Below are 6,581 nucleotides of genomic sequence, written 5' to 3' on the forward strand. Positions count from 1 at the left end.
TCGTCCGCGCCGGCCCGGCGCCCGGGTGCCGCTGTCGGGCCCGCACCCCGGGGTGGGTGGAAGTGGCCGGCGGCGGCTCCCGGCGTCTCCCCAGCCAGACCCAGGTCTGTGCGGGAGGGAGGCACCACGGGCAAGCTGCCTGGCATTCTGGCCTGCGGTTTGCGACTTCAGGATTTTAGGGGGCAGAGAGCCCACCGGGCGGCCCCTCTCCACCCTGACCTCGGGACAGGCAGGCCTGGGGGAGGCGGGCGCGCAGGTGCTGGCGCTTCCACTCGGGACCGGGCCCGCTGGCTTAGCTTTCTCCATTCAAGGCTGGCACTCCAGTACTTGAGCCACACCTCCAGTCCTGGTTTTTTTTTTTTTTTTTTGCTTTGCTAGTCTCACAGACTTGTCTGCCCAGGCTGGCTTTGAACCCCAGTCCTCAGCGCTCAGCCTCAGGTTCTTTCTGCAGGCGCAGTGCTCGCTGGGAAAGCTGGGAGCCGCCGGCAGGTGCATCTGAAGGAAGTAACTCCGGAGTGGCATTTAGACTTCCTCTGAAGACCAGGGAAATAGGGCCAGGGTAGAATGGGCTGAAGGAGTGAGCTGCTGCTGTGGCCCACTGCGTGGCCAAGCCCGTGCAACTGGTTTGAACTCTTCAGTGTGTGTGTGTGTGTGTGTGTGTGCGCGCGCGCGTGCGTGTGATGTCTAGTGGCTCCATGCATGGCCTCCACGCCTTCTGAGCCTGTCTGCAGCTGGAGAGATGTGTGAATGGGCGCCTGTTAAAGCCTCTGACAACCCAGGAGAGAAGAGGCTGCTAGGCACCTCCTAGCTTTCTACCCAGCGGGATCCAACCTCAGGCCCCAGGCCTTGTCCTCCCTCCTGCGTTGCGGAGGGAGGGCTTGTGAACATAGACTCCATTGCTTTTCAGTTCTTTCGATCTCATTCTCCTGGTAGACTGAAAGATCTGAACAGGGCTCCTCCCGCTGCCTTGAAAGACCCTAGGGGCTCTTCTCAGTTCCAGTATGCAGTGGCCTTTAGCCTCCCTCCGAGCCTCACCTGGACAGGAAGTGGAGAGGCCCAGCTCTCTTGGAGCTCCTGCTGAAATTCACCTTGCAACCTGTTACAGAGGCTCAGAATTCCAAACAGGTAGTGTGACTAAGAGAAAGGACCAGGCCTGTGTCCCCCTTTTATTTTTATTTTTTGGGTCTGGTCATGGGGCCTGAACTCTGGGCCTGGGCGCTGTTCCTCAGCTCTTCAGCTCAAGGCTAGAGCTCTACCACCTGAGCTACAGCACCACTTCCGGCTTTTTTCTTTTTGCTTATGTGGTGCTGAGGAATCGAACCCAGGGCCTCAGGCATGCAAGGCAAGCGCTCTACCACTAAGCCACCTTCCCAGCCCCGTGTGTCCCCTTTTATCTGTCTGTATCGCCCTAATAATGAAAATGTGCCACATGAAAATTATATGACTGTTCAGAGCAGCTCATAAATAGTCGAAATGTTAAAACAAACCGAATGTCTATCTGCTGAAGAAAGGGTACATACAATGTGGTATGTCCATAGGGTGGAGTATTACTTGGCCATTAAATAAAAAGAATCAGGTACAGACACTGCTATAACTCAGATAAATCTTGAAAACATTATTCTAGATGCAAGAAGCCAGTTGCAGGACCATAAATAGTGTACTTCCATCAATATGATGTCTTGAACAGGCAAATCCTTGGAGTTGGAAAGTCTTGTGTGGCTGCCTAGGTCTGGGCGCGGGAGGGTTTGGGGAGTGAGTGTTAATGGGTGCAAGGTTTTGCAGGAAGGGAGGTGTTGAAAATATTCTAAAATGAAATTCTGGTGATAGTTGCACAATTCCGTAAATATAGTACTCAAAACCATTGAGACTGCACACTAAATGTGAACTTTAAGATATGTAAATTATATCGCAATAAAGCTGTTAAAATGTTTTTACTGTGTGTCCTGAATTTAATCTGGCAACTCTACTTGATGAACATTTGGGTTGTTTCTACTTTTAGGCTATTATGAAGAACACTGCTTTGAACTTCTGTCCTATCTTCCTTCTTGTCTTCTTTCTTTCCCGGAGTTCTGAGAGTCTTCCTCTTTCTTGGAGCATGTGGAAGGTAGGGAATGTCTCTTTCTCAAGGGGTAAGGGCACTGGCTGGTGAGTGAGAAGGACTGAGGGGGACATGAAGAGAGGGGGGGGGAGGCTGAAAGCCAGCCTGCCTGTCACCAGAAGTCACAATCTCCCTGCCTCAGTTTCCCCTTCCACCCTACCTAGAGGGGAGAGGAAGCAGAGGAGCTCTTGCCCTCGCCGTCTCGGTGGTGGTGTTGGGGAGTCCAGGAAGGTGGGGTATATGTGGTGGCCAGGATGGGGTGGGCTGTGCAGGGTGGGGTGAGTTCTATGGTAGTCACTCGGTGGAGCTGTCTGGTGTCTTCTGGGTGGGGGTGGGGGGGCGGTGGCACACAGATCCCCCAAAGGTACCTTTTTGGCTATAGACAGGGCAAAAGAAATGAAGAAATCCATGGCTGGTGGGGGTGGGAGCTGGCCCATACCCTCGAGGAACAGGGATTGGTACTCAAGGAAGGCTGAAACTTTAATGGACGTGTGATGTGAAAGGCTCAGCAGAGGTCTGGAAGCCTCTGTGCTGGGCTCCTTGGGGGTGGGAATTTAAGGAGCCCGACAGAGACTATAGTGCTCTGTGTCTAGCCAGCTGCCAGTGACGGCTAAGGTCCTTGGCAGAGGGGGAGAGAGTGTTCTCAGCCTCTCTTCTTTCTCTCTGACTCATTTCTTACCTTTGTGTCTCTCCCCTGGGCTGTGAGCATGCTCAGATCTCCCCATCTAAAACTAACCTCTTTTGACCCCCCCCCCCACCAACCGCAGCTAACCAGCTATCTTTTATTCTTTTTCCCTTCAATGCAAACACATTGCCCCTTGGGAGGCAATCAGATGCTCACCTCTGTCTTCGAAGTCTCCATTCCCTTCCGGTCACCAATTCCCACCCCTCCCCCCCTCCCCTCTCCCTGAAAGACCTCCTGCTCCCCTCTGAGTGCTCAGAGACACAGCTCAGCCTCTTGGAAATCCGCTTCATCCTGACACCTCCTCCATCCCCCAGTGGTGCTGTGTCTCCCAGGCCTTCACTGCCACAGGCCGCTCACAGCTACAGGGCCTGTCCCACCTTCACCTTTCCAGAAGCCCACTGAGCGCCGCCCCGCCCTCGCCCTCCAAGGACCTGTCCTGGGGTTTGCTGGGCCCGTACACTCTGTCCTCCCAGCCAGTTTCACTGACATTGGCCACCGACATTCCCCATGGCCTCTTTCTTGCCCCTCATCCTGCTGGGGCAGCTGGGCTAGGCTGGCTCCGGGGCCCCTGAGTCCTCTGCGCATCATGTCTGCTGTCCATCCGCTGTTCCCACTGCTTCCTCTTCTGCGCCGCTTACCACAATCTTTGACCAAACCTGCTGTTGCTCCCGACCAGTCTCTCGCCTCTACCCCTTCTCCTCCAGTCTCTCTGTCTTTCAAAATTAACATCCTCACACCCTTCTGACCTAAATCTTCCAAATGCCAATAGAGGAGAACATGGTGCTGATCTAGGAGTTTACACCCCCAGAGAACCCTTTCAAATACATACGCAACACTTGTTCCTCTTTCATGGCTAAGAGAACAAGACTCAGGAGAATAGGGTGAGCTGTCAGGTATGCCCAGTGCTGTAGGGGGGGATCAGTATTGGAGCTGAGGCCTTCAGCCTCCCACTGGGGGCCTTCACCCACAGGGGTCCTCCTCACATCCCCTGGAGGTCCCCAGCCTCAGGGCTCTTCCATGTCCTCCCCCCTCCCCGGCTGCCCAGATGTGGTCCCCTGCCCCCAGCCAAGCCCTCAATCTTGCCCACACTCTGAGGCAGTTTTCTAACTCTTTTGTTTGTTCTTTCTGGCTGCCCACAAAGTTGTCCCCAGCCACCTGCTTCTCTTCACAAAAACAGAAGACGCTGCTCCCTCTCAAGCAGGCTCAGGGCGGCTTCCTTCAGAAATTCCTTCCCGGGCCAGGGAGGCGAGGGCTCTGCTTTGCCTGAAGTATCTGTGACACGTGGCTTCAAGCTCTGGCTGCTTCTGAGCTTTGAACTTTTGATGTGCGCTTCTTCGCAGCTCTCAGCCTACTGGATGAAGGTGTGAGTGGTTGGCTGCCTGGCATTCCCCTCCTCCAGGAGGTGTCTGCCGACCAATTGGCTCCAAGATGCAGCCTCTTCCAGAGCCTGGCATGCCCAGGTCACATGGGCCGCAGGCCTCTATGATCCAGCCTCAGGTCTCCTCTTCAGCCTCGTAATTCCCACTGGCTCTGCTACACCCAGAGGTGCCGTGAGCATTCAAAGAAACAGTCAGGGAATGTCTTCTCAGCCCACATTGCTCGGAGGGTCTTTATTGTGTCAGCATGCATCTACCTGACGCTGGCTCTGGAGACATGTAGGAGCCAAGAGCCCTCTCTTAATGATGTCCAAGGCTAGGTTTAAAGGGTTGGGCCTGGGGCAATTCGCCATGATACTGGAGGGGTAAGGCCCAGAGCGCAAGAACAGCTCACTTTCCAGTCTCCCCCTGGCCTTAGCTCTGCCCCCAACTTGTGGGTGGGTTGGACAAGTTTATTCCCTTTCTGGGTTTTGCTTTCTTTTTCTTTCTTTCTTCCTTCCTTCATTCCTTCCTTCCTTTCTTTCTTTCTTTCTTGCTTGCTTCTTTGATCTGTACACAGACAGGTTGTGTTAAAGCGCAGATTTCCAAGGTTAGTTTTTAAAGCCACCTAAGATAATAAAAGTCTTATATCAGGAACCCATCCATATGTGAAATAAATTAGAGTGCACTATGTAAAGCAGAAAAGGGGGGCTCTCAGTCCCCAGGATCTGACTCTATCTTGGGCTTCCTCGGTGTACGTACTCCCCGAGTGAGAGGACTATAGCCTGCTCAAGTTCCCTGGGAGGAGACACTCCCAGAGGAGGTGGGGGAAACTGAGGCAGCAGTCAGAGATATGACCTGATCCTTACAGGAGGCCTTTGGGGCTCACTGATGCTTATATCCCTTACCTGACTGTCAACTCCTCCTGGAGACGATGGCTTTCTTATCTCTCTGTCTGCAGTGCTCAGCCCATTCAGATCCATACCTAGAAAATATTTGCTGGATTAAATGAATGAATGAGTGAGTGAGTAAGTGAATGAGGAAGGGAGGGGGGAGGTTAAAAAAGCAAAGAGCACTGCCCTTACTTCAGGATTTTGGACCGGTTCCTGCTGTCAGGAAGGAGCTGAACGCACGGGCCCACTTACCCCAGGCCTCTTCTCCTCCCCATCACAAACATAAGGCCTAGGACCACTCAGGCTGTGTTGATGTTCTGGTTCTTTCCCTTCCAGGCTCAAGCCTGGCAGCTGGACAGTAGGAAGAGAAAGGAGGATGTAGCAGATGTGAGGGGAGCGGAGGGGAGCTCCAGAGAGTCACAGCAGGGCTGGTGCGGAAGGCCAGAGGCTTCCCTGCTTTCCAGGGTTTGGGTTCAGCTGCTGGTTCCTACCCAACAATTGCTCCTGTGCACACACTGCTCACAACGATGTTGAGGGAACAAATAAGAAAGGAGCCAGCATATTTTCCTACCTGCTAGGAAAAGACAGAAGCCAAAACCAAACAACAACACCTGTTTTGAGGACTGGAGGGGTGGGTGGGTGTTGGGAATGGAACCCATGATCTCTCAAAAGCCAGACCAGTGGTCTGCCACTGAGCTAGCTGCACCCCTAGTCCGAGAGAAGACTCTTAAAGTCTCTTGCATTCTGCATCCCCTCGCTGCCCTCCTTGCTGATCCCTGGGGGAGGGTGGTACTGGATGACCCCAGCCCTCCCAGCCTCCTTCCTGACCTGGAGGTCTAGTTCAAGGTAATAGGCTCCAGGAGGGGGAAGGTGCAGGGCTGCTCAGCCGTCACTTCAGTCCCTGCTCCTCAGCCACCCCTGTCCACAGTGGAGACACTTTTTTTTGGGGGGGGAGAGGTTTAAGGGTCAGCGAGAAACCCAGAACAGCGGCTTTGGAAGGAAAATAATATATAAGAACAGCAAGGTAAGCACTAGGCCCTGGAGCTTTTTAACATACTGTGGCATTTGGCTCCTGGAGTGACATATTCAGGAGAAAGCGTTTCCCTTGGTACCTTTATGGGCATTTAAACAGGTACCTGTGGATTTGGTTCAACATTGTACTACTGGCTGGGCGGAACACACTTCAGACATTTGAACTTTGTGCTCACCTCTTCCACTTCCTTTGGCCTTGTTCCCCACGTGTGTGTGTGTGTGTGTGTGTGTGTGTGTGTGTGTATGTGCATGTGCACATGCTGGTATTGGGGCTTGCACTCAGGTCCTCAAGTTCTTGCTTGGCTTTTTCATTCGAGGCTAGAGCTCTACCACTTGAGCAAGGTCTTCACTTCCAGCTTTTGCTGATTACTTGGAAATAAAAGTCTCTCAGATTAATTGGCAATTATGAAATAAGGACACTGGCCAGGCGCTGGTGGCTCACGCCTGTAATCCTAGCTACTCAGGAGGCTGAGATCTGAGGATCGCGGTTCAAAGCCAGCCAGGGCAGGAGAGACCGT

This window comes from Dipodomys ordii, unplaced genomic scaffold (assembly GCF_000151885.1).
Source record: "Dipodomys ordii isolate 6190 unplaced genomic scaffold, Dord_2.0 Scaffold35, whole genome shotgun sequence".
Taxonomy (NCBI): domain Eukaryota; kingdom Metazoa; phylum Chordata; class Mammalia; order Rodentia; family Heteromyidae; genus Dipodomys; species Dipodomys ordii.